At 38.4% G+C, this 12,556-nt stretch overlaps 1 protein-coding gene across 10 annotated transcripts in view; it reads left to right on the top strand.

Annotated features, from left to right (window-relative positions):
• The window catches only part of DMD (dystrophin), a 2,656,945-nt gene that overhangs the window by 2,083,516 nt on the left and 560,873 nt on the right, over nt 1-12,556 (top strand). The gene's annotated exons all lie outside the window — the stretch shown is intronic.

Raw genomic sequence — 12,556 nt, 5'->3', positions numbered from 1 at the left:
CACCATCTCCTCAAACTAGGTCCTGTCTCTTTATTATCTAGTCTTAACCCCTTGGGCTTTTCTTTCATTAGCATTATCCTAATTATATTAATAAAATTATAAACAAAAACATGAATTATGTAACTAATTGTTAAATGATTGTCCTTCACATTAGTCTAAAGTCCCTGAGGACAAAGGCTATCTTTCTTATTTGACATATCCTGAACCAAGTGATGCAGTAGGGAGCTGGTAAACATTTGTGTTTTTCTAATTGAAATGTAGTTGATATACAATATTATGTTAGTTTCTGATAAACTACCTAGTAATTTGACATTTGCACATATTATGAAATGATCATTATGTTAAGCCTAGTAGCCATCTGTCCCCATACAAAGTTATAACAATGTTATTGACCATATTCCTTGTACTGTATGTTATATCCCTATTGCTTATTTATTTTATAACTGGAGATTTAAACCTCTTAATCCCCTGCACTTATTTCACCCCTTTACCTTCTCTTCCCTTCTGGAAACCACCCATTTGTTCTCTGGCTATATGAGTCTGTTTTCATTATGTTTTGTCTGTTTTTGTTTTGTTTTAGATTCCACATATGAGATCATACAGTATTTGTCTTTGTCTAACTTATTCACTTAGCATGATATCCTCTAGATCCATCTATGTTGTCACAGATGGCAAGATTCTAATATTTATAGGTGAGTAATATTTCAACCTAGACAGCATATTAAAAAGCAGAGACATTACTTTGCCAACAAAGGTCCATCTAGTCAAAGCTTTGGTTTTTCCAGTAGTCATGTATGGATGTAAGAGTTGGACTATAAAGAAGGCTGAGCACCAAAGTATTGATGCTTTTGAACTGTGGTGTTGGAGAAGACACTTGAGAGTCCCTTGGACTGCAAGGAGATCCAACCAGTCCATCCTAAAGGAAATCAGTCCTGAATATTCATTGGAAGGACTGATGTTGAAGCTGAAACTCCAATACTTTGACCACCTGATGCGAAGAACTGATTCATTGGAAAAGACCCTGATGCTGGGAAAGATTGAAAGTGGGAGGAGAAGGGGACGCCAGAGGATGAGATGGTTGGATGGCATCACCGCCTCAATGGACATGAGTTTGAGTAAACTCTGGGAGTTGGTGATGGACAGGGAGGCCTGGTGTGCTGTAGTCCAGCACACCAGGGTTTGCAAAGAGTCAGATTGAGCGACTGAACTGAACTGAAATTACATTTTTCACTGACCCAAAAGAATCTGTAATTTGCCAAGCTAATTTGACTCATGCCTCTAAAGTTCTTCCATGTTTCCTTCTCACATACACTCTACAAAAATTCATCCACTTGCGTAGTTTCAGTCTGCTGATGACTATCCATTTATACCATTTGCAGCTGAGAGTCATTTTTGAATTTCAGACCAGCATATCTGATTTACTTCTTTTTATTGTGATGTCCCATAGGAATTTCAAACTTAATAGCCCCAAAGCTGAACTCATCTTTGTCCTCTTACAACCTCTTTTTCCAGATGCAACCTGCTTCTTTTCCTGCTTTTCCAGGTCTCAGTGTAAGTGCCATTTCCTCCAGGAAGCCTTCCCTGACTACCAACCCCAAAGCCTATACTCTTTTGGCCCCCTGTTATTGTGCTTATCTCACGACACTGTCCTTAAGTGTTTGCTGGTCTTTGTCTCTAAGGAGAATGTTTATTCTGTGAGTGTATACACAGTGGCTGTTTATCGACCATATTACCTAGCACTTATCTTGACACACAGTATCTCCCCACAAAACATTTTTTGATTAAATAGGGAATTGAACAAACAAACAAACAAAAATATCTGTGAATGTTCTGGTGTGCCAGTAACTCAACATAGAAGAAAAATGTACCTGTTAGGATCACTTTCAGTTTCAAGCAACAGAAAACCCAAGTTCAGTAGCTTACCTAATGGGGGTCTGTTTCTGTCACTTAAGGAGAAGTTCAGAATTAGGCAGGTGCTGACATGAGCACAGTAGCTCAGCAATGTCAGCCCTGAAGGCTCCTTGTTTTTCTTGGCGTTTCATTCAGAATATATGCATTCCAGCAGGAAGAAGGGGCAGTGCTGGTGTCAAGAAAACATGGCTTTTGCAGGAACTTTTGGGTCAGAACTATGCCACCAAACCACCTCTGGTATCTAGGAACTGGGGCTGAGCCAGCCAATAGGGAGTGTCTGCCATGAAGGGTATGGAAGGAAGAAACTGATCAACTCTCATGGTGTAGCTGGGCAGCATGAAATTCTCTGGAGAGACCACCAGTCAAATCCAAGTAAATACAGTACAGTCATGTAGGTCATATATTCATGCACAATGGACTCTTGTAGGATTGTCATAACAGTGGACCATTTGGGCTTGGTGTTGGTTCTGGTCAGTGTGAAAGGGCACGAGGACAGCTGGATTCTCTATTGGCTAATGATACCTTTACATGGGAAGTTCACATACTGTGTATGCTGTATGTGTCACCTGCACAGAATAAACCATATTTTACCCGGCTCCATCTTCTTATATTTTATATCCTTATAGATTATATGCTAGATAGTTAAAGAACAAGAAAACTCTTTATGTGATCTTTTGCATTTTGACCTTTTTATCCAGTATCTCGCCCAGCTAAACCCAGAAGTGAAGGAACATCACCAGCATCCTGTAGATTGGTGCTGTTCAATAGGGTAGCCACTAGCCATAGGTGGCCATTTAAGTTCAAATGATTACAATTAAATAAAATTTGAAATTCATTTCTTCCAGCTCATCAGCCACCTTTCATGTGCTCAGGAGCCACCAGTAGTGAGTGGCTTCCCCATTGAACAGTGCGAAATTGAACATTTCCATCATCACAGAAAGTTTTATTGACTGCCCTGCTTTGGATCATCTTTGTTTCCATTCCCCTATGCAGTTTAGCATACATATATAATAATTGCCTACCATATTACTTCAAAAAATAGCTTTTGGCATGTTTTGTAAGTGAAAAGTATTTCCTTTCAAAGTGGTTCATGTTATTCCATTTCCTTGATTGTACCTTCTTCTTCTGTTTGTCCATTTTCTAGAGTTGATGTTTAACATCTCAAAAACTACAACTATCCCAGAATATAAACACTTTGACTTTTGTTGTTAATCCTATAAACATAATTTTAAAGGAAAAATTACTGATATTTGGGTTTGTGGGAAAAAGTATGTCCTGAATTTGAAAAATATCTGTAACCAAGACTTCTTAGGAGAAACTGTGTTGAAAACATTCTGATTACATCATTTCCCATGGTTCCAGTTTTACCACTGAACGCTGATACATTGCCTGCACTGAAACTTTCCAGCATATGGATCAGTTCAGTTTAGTTCAGTCACTCGGTCATGTCCGACTCTTTGTGACCCCATGAACTGCAGGATGCCAGGCCTCCCTATCTGTCACCAACTCCCAGAGTTCACCCAAACTCATGTGCATTGAGTCGGTGATGCCATCCAGCCATCTCATCCTCTGTCATCCCCTTCTCCTCCTGCCCCTAATCCCTCCCAGCATCAGGGTCTTTTCCAATAAGTCAGCTGTTCATATCAGGTGGCCAAAGTATTGGAGTTTCAGCCTCAGCATCAGTCCTTCCAATGAACACCCAGGATTGGTCTCCTTTAGAATGGACTGGTTGGATCTCCTTGCAGTCCAAGGGACTCTCAAGAGTCTTCTCCAACACCACAGTTCAAAAGCATCAATTCTTCGGTGCTCAGCTTTCTTCACAGTCCAACTCTCACATCCATACATGACCACTGGAAAAACCATAGCCTTTACTAGACAGACCTTTGTTGGCAAAGTAATATCTCTGCTTTTTAATATGCTATCTAGGTTGGTCATAACTTTCCTTCCAAGGAGTGTCTTTTAGTTTCAACATATACAAAATCTTTGTGTATTTGGAAGCCTACATAAAGCAATAAAATCTTTACTTCAGTTTAAAATTTTTGAATGTTAAATAAGGTACAAAAAAGTATTACTCAGAAGAACTTCACTTTGGTATCATATACGGGCAAGCTGTAGTTCCAAGACATAATCAAAAGCAAAAACAAGTTAATTTTGTTTTGTAGTTTAGTGTTCAATTTAAGTTTATTAATTGGTCAGAGGAATCTTCAAATACTATACTGACTTTGATGGGACCTTTAATTACCATTTTATATAGAGAAATACAAATATTCACATGGACCTAAAATGACTTAATCTAGCATTCATGAATATTTTTAAAAAGCTGCTTCTCATGTAAATCCTGTACTTTAGCAATTCATAACAGAACATAGATCATCACTGTGACATGTGTAGGAAAATATTTTGTTTTCCTGATCATATGCCGTATAGAGTCCATGTTAACATATAAAGCCAGAAATGTGGGCCTTTGCAAGTTCATTTCTTTCCCTTCAGTCTCTGTGAATAGATATGAATTGGTGAATAAGATGATATTAGATGTGATATTACATATTATTATGAGAAGCCTCTAAGGATTAGATTTCAAGGACTGCCATCTGGCTGATGACTTTATGATGACACTGTCATGAGATTTCATTTCCTTATTTCTATTCCGGGATCACTCTTTAAACAAGAAATGAGCATTAACTCTGAATTGTCTGTCTGTAGCTATAGGAGAACTTCTCCAGCTACTTCAGCAAGGAGCAAACTCATCAAGTAGAGGGGCTGGTCCTAATACCAGCAGGTTCAGCATGACTGGCAGTCCTTCACAAAAGTGCCCAGATATCTGAGAAATCTCTCTAGGTTCTAAGAAAAATTTAACATATATTTGTGTGCATGTATAAGTGTGTATATGCATATTCATGAATATATATGCACATATACTATCCCTAAAATTGTATCTCAGTATTCTCCTGTCCACTTTAATAATATGCTTCAAATGTTAATAATTACAATTAAAAGTTGAAAAGCTGAAGGATTATCATCTGTGTTCTTCATCTTTGGCAACAATGAAGCCCTTGTAAATCACTCCTTGCTTCTCTATTTCTAGGTCTTTTTTCTTTTTCACTTTAAAGAAGGAAGAAAAAGGAGAAAAAATTGAGCCCTATATTGTGTGCACCGAAGAGCTACTGTAACTGAATACTGGATCTCTTTCACATCTTTCACCATATTTTTTTAGTAACCATTCTGCTTTCTTTCTCTGGGATTTTCAATTTCTTCTTTCTTCTCCCCTTCAGCCAACCATCATGTTCAAGTTTCCCTCATCCTAAAAGAATTTTTTAGGATACCAACATTTCTATCCAGCTATCCTTGTTTCCCCCTTACCATTAAAAAATTTTAAAGCAACAATTGACATTATTATTTCCTATTCTTCAGCTTCCAGTTATGCTTTGACCCACTTCAGTCTGGCTTCCCTCACACTACCACTTTCCTGAAGCAAGGACTCGTTAAGATTGTCAAAAATTTTTATAATAGCTAATTGCCCTATTTTTATTTATCCATCTGCTTGACTTCATTTTAACTTTGGTTCAGTTTATCAACTCTATTAGTTGAAACTTTCCCTTCTTTGATTTCCAAAGCAATATTATTTTGCAATTATATTTCTCTAGTAATACAGTAAGCATGAAGTGCTTGGTGCAATGCCTAGCACATAGTAACAGCTCAGTAAATGTCATCTATCATAAACATGTTAATAATTCATTCACTCAGTGAATATTTTAGTTCTGGGTATGTGCTCAGTAGGCTCAGTTCTTGGCCCAAGGTATACAGCAGAGAAAAGCCCTCTCCTCATGAAACTTACATCCTGGGAAGGAAGTGAGAAACAGACATTAAAAATTAAAATAGTTAAATGTATGGGATATAAGATTGTAATAAGTGTAATGTGGAAACATAAAGAGGGCAAGCAGTTGAGAATTTGTGTATGAGTGAGCGTGGGGTGGAAGAGAAGGGTCATTACTTAAGTATGGTGGTTAAGAAAGATCTCAGTAAAAGGGTGAGGTTTAAGCAAAACCTACGGAGAAGGCAATGGCACCCCACTCCAGTACTCTTGCCTGGAAAATCCCATGGATGGAGGAGCCTGGTAGGCTGCAGTCCATGGGGTCACTAAGAGTCAGACACGACTGAGCAACTGCACTTTCAATTTTCACTTTCATGCATTGGAGAAGGAAATGGCAACCCACTCCAGTGTTCTTGCCTGGAGAATCCCAGGGACGGGGGAGCCTGGTGGGCTGCCGTCTATGGGGTCACACAGAGTCAGACACGACTGAGCAACTTCACTTTCACTTTCACTATGGATGTGAGAGTTGGACTGTGAAGAAAGCTGAGCACCGAAGAATTGATGCTTTTGAACTGTGGTGTTGGAGAAGACTCTTGAGAGTCCCTTGGACTGCAAGGAGATCCAACCAGTCCATTCTAAAGGAGACCAATCCTGGGTGTTCATTGGAAGGACTGATGCTGAAGCTGAAACTCCAACACTTTGGCCACCTCATGTGAAGAGTTGACTCATTGGAAAAGACTCTGATGCTGGGAGGAATTGGGGGCAGGAGGAAAAGGGGACGACAGAGGATGAGATGGCTGGATGGCATCCCTGACTCAATGTACATGAGTTTGGGTGAACTCCGGGAGTTGGCGATAGACAGGGAGGCCTGGCGTGCTGCGATTCATGGGGTCGCAAAGAGTCGGACATGACTGAGCAGCTGAACTGAACTGAACTGAAAGAACCTAAGGAAGTGAGCCCTGTAGATAGCTGGAAGAAAAACAGTACAGGAGGGTTCTAATAACTGGAAATCCTCTGAGACAGGCGTATGCTTGGCTGGTTGAAGGAACCTTGACGAAACCTGTATGATGGTAATGGGTCAAGCAAACAAGAGTGCAGTAGACAAGGCATTCAGAGAGGTGAGAAGAATCTGATTACACTGGGCCTTATAGGCCCCTCCATGGACTTTTGCTTTTGCTCTGAATGAAATAGGAGTCATTGGAGGGTTTTGAGCAGAGGAATAGCATCTTTAACTTCTCTGGCCCCTCTGCAATAACAGACTGAAGGGAAGCAGTGAAACCATTAGGAGACTCTTGCCATAATTCATTCAAAAGACAACTGTGATTTGGACCAGAATATGAGGTGAATGTGGTAAGAAATGGTTGACTTCTATGATATTTTAGGACACAGCCCCAAAGGTTTTGTAATGGTTTAGATTTAAGTATGGAAGACAGGCATCAAGGAAGACTATGGAGTTTTTATCCTGAGCAACTGGAAGATGGAAGACTCACTGAGATGGAGGAGGCTCTAAAAGTAACTCATGTTTTAGGAAGAACATGTGGACATGTCACTTTTGAAATGTCTATTAAGCATCGAGGTAGAGATGTGGAGTAGATAGCTGGCTATAAAATCTTAAGTTCTAGGCAATGATAGGGATCCAAGATATAAATCTAGGAGTTGTAACAATAATCAGTGTACACTCTCTTTGCTGTATACAACCTTTAAATCCTGGTTTTCCATTCTTAAATCTCTCTTTTATTTCTCTACACACATTTAAACTACCTTTGTCTGTCAACTTCAACTATCATTAAGACTCCTCAGTGTTTTTTTTCCATCTCACATCTTTGTCCTTTTCTCTAGAACTATACTTCCAGCCACCTCCCATTCATCTCCATGTGCCTTAACTACAGGCTCCAAAATGTCTAAAGTAGAAGGCATTATCTGCCCCTGAAACAATGCATGTTTCCTATGTTTTCAGGGAAAGCATAACTTAATTACTTGATTGTCTTTAATGCTGGAAACTTAAGAATTACCTTCTACTTTTTCCTCCCTCTCTCTTCTCTACTCATACCTGTATTAAGTTGGCTTCTAAATTCTGTGACTTCTACTGCAAAAATTTCTCTTAAGACTAATGCCTTTTCTTTATTCTTCTTCATCACCTCATCCTAAAGCCTCTTCATATTATACCTGGTAGATTGTGACCATGTTTTCTCTGTGCTCCCAACCATTGAATCTCTACGCTCACTTGGTATTCACACTGCCCCAGAGTTATTTTCCTTAAAACTAATCTTCTGATTTCTCTTTCCTCTTAGCACTCTTTTTTTTTTTTTTTTTTTTTTGCCTCTTGAAATCTGATGGATGGTATTTTCGTAGGTGATATATTCCCGAAAGCATGCCCCAATTTTTCCAACATCAGAAACAAACAAAATTGATTTATTTTCAGGGAAGAAAAGCACATAATACCACCATGTGTGCTTGTTCGTCAGTTTGTTTATTTAGCAGAGGGACAGGCATGTGAACTTCATAAAGTAGTCTTCCGCTCTGTCCACAAAATGCTGTCCTTTCTCAAAACATTTTTGGAATGCCTTTTCTGGAGCTCCTTGGGGACTGTTTTCTGATCTTCAGAAGACTGTTCTATTATTGTGTAGCCACACCTCGTGTTTGGGGTAACAAACACTGTATTCACTAATTGTCTGTGTATTGAATGAAATGAAGCAATTCATCAGATATTGGGCACTAAATGGCTTTGGATTATTTCCAGAAACTTAGAAGATAAAGATTTGCTGCTGCCCTCTAAGCTACGTAAAGAATAGGATATGATGCTAACAGGAGATTTGTTGAAAATATGACTTCTTAAGTCAGAGACTGCCTATTCTATATTTGTAGCATGTTATGGTCATAAATATTAATGCTACAAAGGGCCCTAAAACCACCAGTTCAAAATTCTCAATTTAGAATAGCCCTATTTTTAATCCCTCTCATGCAAAATATACCTTCTAGTCCATTTTTAAGACTAAAGGGGATTTGGTATATTGAAAAATTCAGTCAGTTAGCAACTCTTCTAGGTACACTTCTTTTAGCAATAGGAGGACATTTCTCTAGGCTCTTTAAGACAAAGTTGTATATATAGTTATAAGGCACTATGGTTTTTATACTGCTGAGACCCTGTCTTCCAAATGATTATGAAGCATAAGAATTCTCACCATCTCACAATAGGATAATGTATTAATATACCTGTAATGCAAACCTTGGGGCTCTGGGCCAGGGAGTGTCATGATCCATGCGAATCTAAAAGGTTCATGGTGGCAACTGCCTGCTTCACTTTATGTCATTTCCTTTAAAGCAATTAGAATGTTTCTAGCTTGCAGGGATTGCATAAAAAGGGAGACATTTGGAATCATATCATTGGTGATTTACTGGTGTGGAAAATTACCTAGTCGTGTAGCCAAGTAGCTGTGTTCGTTTTAACCCAGACCTGCAGTCCTAAACCAGGCCCTCCAAGCACACCAAAATACGTGCTTACAAATGCCTCTTCATACCATTTACCCATGAAAAGACTAAAAATTTTTAAAAAAGACATAATTGTTTCCTAAAGTGAAGTTATAGGATGCCAGCAGACCTTTCTTTTCTTCATTCATTCATTTAATATTATGGTGTCTAAAAGTAAAACAAATGAGTGAAAGTTTCACTTGCTTCATTTAATTGAACCATTAATGTTAACAACAGTATCCATTATATTACTTTTCAATTATATTTTCATTTATCATTGTCTCCACATAACTATCATTCTCGAAGTCTTTAAAACATTCAATAAAATATTATAAATTAGCTGGAGTTTATTTTTAGAAAGATGAGTTATTTTGACAAATAGGTATAATCATCATTTGATTTGGGATTTTATCTCTCCAGTTCTAACAGTCATTCTAGTTTGGGGATCTTTTGGCTTCATTCAATTTATAGGGATTTATTTTCTTTCTATAAACCATTAATTCATATGTATTTCTGAAAGTAAAAAATATGCAGAACATGTAGGTATTAGTGAGTTTTTATGGAATTTATTCTTTTCAACTTCCTCCCCCAGAGAAGGGGGTCATTGAAGCATGTCTAGGTAGTGATCAACAGCAGCTCTTTCTCGGTCCCCTTTTACCACTTAGGAAGCATGATCCCATCCCTGACTCACTGAGGCAAAGAGCCCAGCTCAGGTTCTTTGTGTTGTTTCTTGAGCCCAGTAGATTCTGAACTGCTGGTAGCCACTACGTACTTCCTAGAGCCTATCAGCTTCATGTCTTCAGCCCTGCATACTACTTCGTGTTTCTGTGCCATTGCTGACCCACAGATCTATGTGTCTTGTTTTCTAGGCTCAGATTGAGCCTTTTGGTTTTGTGTTTTTATATTTTACCTATACCATTGGTCTGTGTTTAAAAGTTCCCTCTATACTTTGAAACAATTTTTTCCTGATATAAAATGATATCTACTAACTGTAGAAAAATTTAAAACTTGAGAAATAGTCACCATCAACATTTTTTTTTTAGCATTTTCTTTCATAGTTTGGTAAATGTATTTTGTTTATATTTATTTAACTTACTCCCAGTTTAGTAACAGTTGAAAGCACTCCCAGATTGTTTTTTTGGTTTTTTTACCTTTTAAAAATCCTTACTACCTTTTATTAGGGAGGTAATGCATACATATTATCTTTTCAAGCGAAAAAAATGGGAGGAGGAATACTTTCTTAATAAGTCTTGTGACTTATTAAATAATCAGAAACAAAAGCAGTATCTGCATGCCTCCAGCCAATGTTTTATGCTCTGGCCATTCTGCCTAGCATCAGTATTCAGCCAAAGAGATAAAAACTATTTAAATTTGTGGGAAATCAATTCCCCATTCAAATCAGTGGTGGTGTGTTTTTAATATTTTATAATATTCAGCTTCTCTGTTTCCCTTATCAAGTCTCTAATATGGTACTCATGACCATTCTGTGGCCAGCCAGAGTCTTCATGCCATAGACCATTGAAAGCAAGTCAAACAGACCTAATCCAAGCCCCTTTGGAGACTTTAACCCACATTTCATAGTTTATGGCGACTCATACAATTCCTGAGGAGTTATGTTTTTCTTTTATATTGCAAGTATTTTAAATCTACCTAGCAAAATTGAATTAGCTATTAAACATCAATTTTACCACAACTTCTTTTTAAAAATATTTAAATGAAACAAATACTCAACAAAAATGGTCAAACACAACTTGCATCCTGAGACAAATTAAGTGAATAATCATCATGAAGTCATAATAATTATTTATGATTTTTATGTTTTTTGGTAGCAAGACATGACTTATTAATGTTTAATATGTGGGTCATACCTAAGTTGCCTATTAAGACAGACATGCTAAAATGGCATTGTTCTTTTTAGCTGTGAGTATAGCTGCTGACCTCTACTTAGAGCTGGTGTTCCAAACCAAAATCTGCGTCTCTGAGGCCTATGTTCCCTTCATTGCTTTTTAATGGATACATATCAACTTGGAAGGAGGTTCTGGCAGCTTTTCACAGTAATCTAATCTCAGCTCTGTCCTCTTCAATATTTCCATCAGTGACTTGGATGAAGACGTAGATAGCATTCTTATCAAATTTGCCAATGACACAAAGCAGAGAGAAATGGCAAACACAGTAGACGAGTATCAGGAGCCAAAAAGATTTCAGCAAATTGAGGTGGAAGGCTGAATATTGAAAGGTGAAATTGATTCAAGATAAAAATAGCATAAAAGACAAAATCCAGTTGACTTAAGACTGGAAACAGAGAAAAGAAGATTCCCTGAGATGGAGAGTTGTGTGCAGAAGGTTTGTGGAGAGTGTTTCCATGAGATACATGTATAAGTATGTGACAAAGGTAACACTGGGCAGAAAGAGAAGCTACCCTGCAGTGAATCTGAGGCCTGGGGAGAATCTAAGGGGAGGTCTGGAAGTTGTAGCTCCCTTCAGAGATGTGCTGAATTGAGGCAAGGGAGCTGGGCCTTTGTATTCCAATACCAGCCAGTTACTGGTTCTGGGTCACTCCGTGGGAGAGGGCAACTTTGGATAAAACCTACAGTTGAGGGCAATTTCCAGTGAGAGTGGCAGCTGTGAGCTGTTAGCAGCCAGTGATCCCACCAAAAAGAGCATGGGTTTTGGCAGAGCATCAGTGTATATACTACCCAGGCATTGCCCCAAAGTGTGGTCCCTGGACTAGCAGTATTAGCATCATCTATGAGCTTGTGGGCCCTACACCAGCCTACTAAATCAGAATCTCTGGGGATATGGCCCAGAAAACTTTTAACAAGCTGTCCAGGCTCCAGGTCATTTCTATGCATATTAAAGTTCGAGAACCACTGCACTGTGTCAACCAAGAACATTCAGAATTGGGAGATAAGACAGGTTTTAGTGACAGTCATCTTACCTTCTCTCTCACACACATACTGCAATAGAGCAATAGGAAAGGAAAATTAGGGAGCTGTTAGGCTGAATCAATTCAGGCATGTAATGTAGTCTAAGAACTTATATTTCAATTTAGCAGAGAGAGGAATTTTGTGATCAAGCTGTCCAAAGGTAAAACAGCCTGCCTCTTAAGATTGTAGAAGTATTCAAGAACAGGCTGGGTAATGCCTTGGTGTGATAATTTCAAGCATCAGGTAGACACATGACTTTAACTTTAGCATCCTGATCATCACCCTCCCATGCTTTTCTTCTCTCTTTTTTTTCCCCCTAAGTGAGTCTCTGCCAGAACTAGTTAACTCAAGAAAGGTTATATGGCCCAAAAGAAAAGTTTAGGCATTATCAGGTTAAGTCAAAGTAAACAAACTTCCATAGAACTAATCAGACTTTCAT

The sequence above is a fragment of the Bos indicus x Bos taurus genome, chromosome X (assembly GCF_003369695.1).
Source record: "Bos indicus x Bos taurus breed Angus x Brahman F1 hybrid chromosome X, Bos_hybrid_MaternalHap_v2.0, whole genome shotgun sequence".
Classification (NCBI taxonomy): Eukaryota; Metazoa; Chordata; class Mammalia; order Artiodactyla; family Bovidae; genus Bos; species Bos indicus x Bos taurus.
Note: the sequence above shows the minus strand (reverse complement) of the source record. Positions and strands in the feature narration are given on the sequence as shown.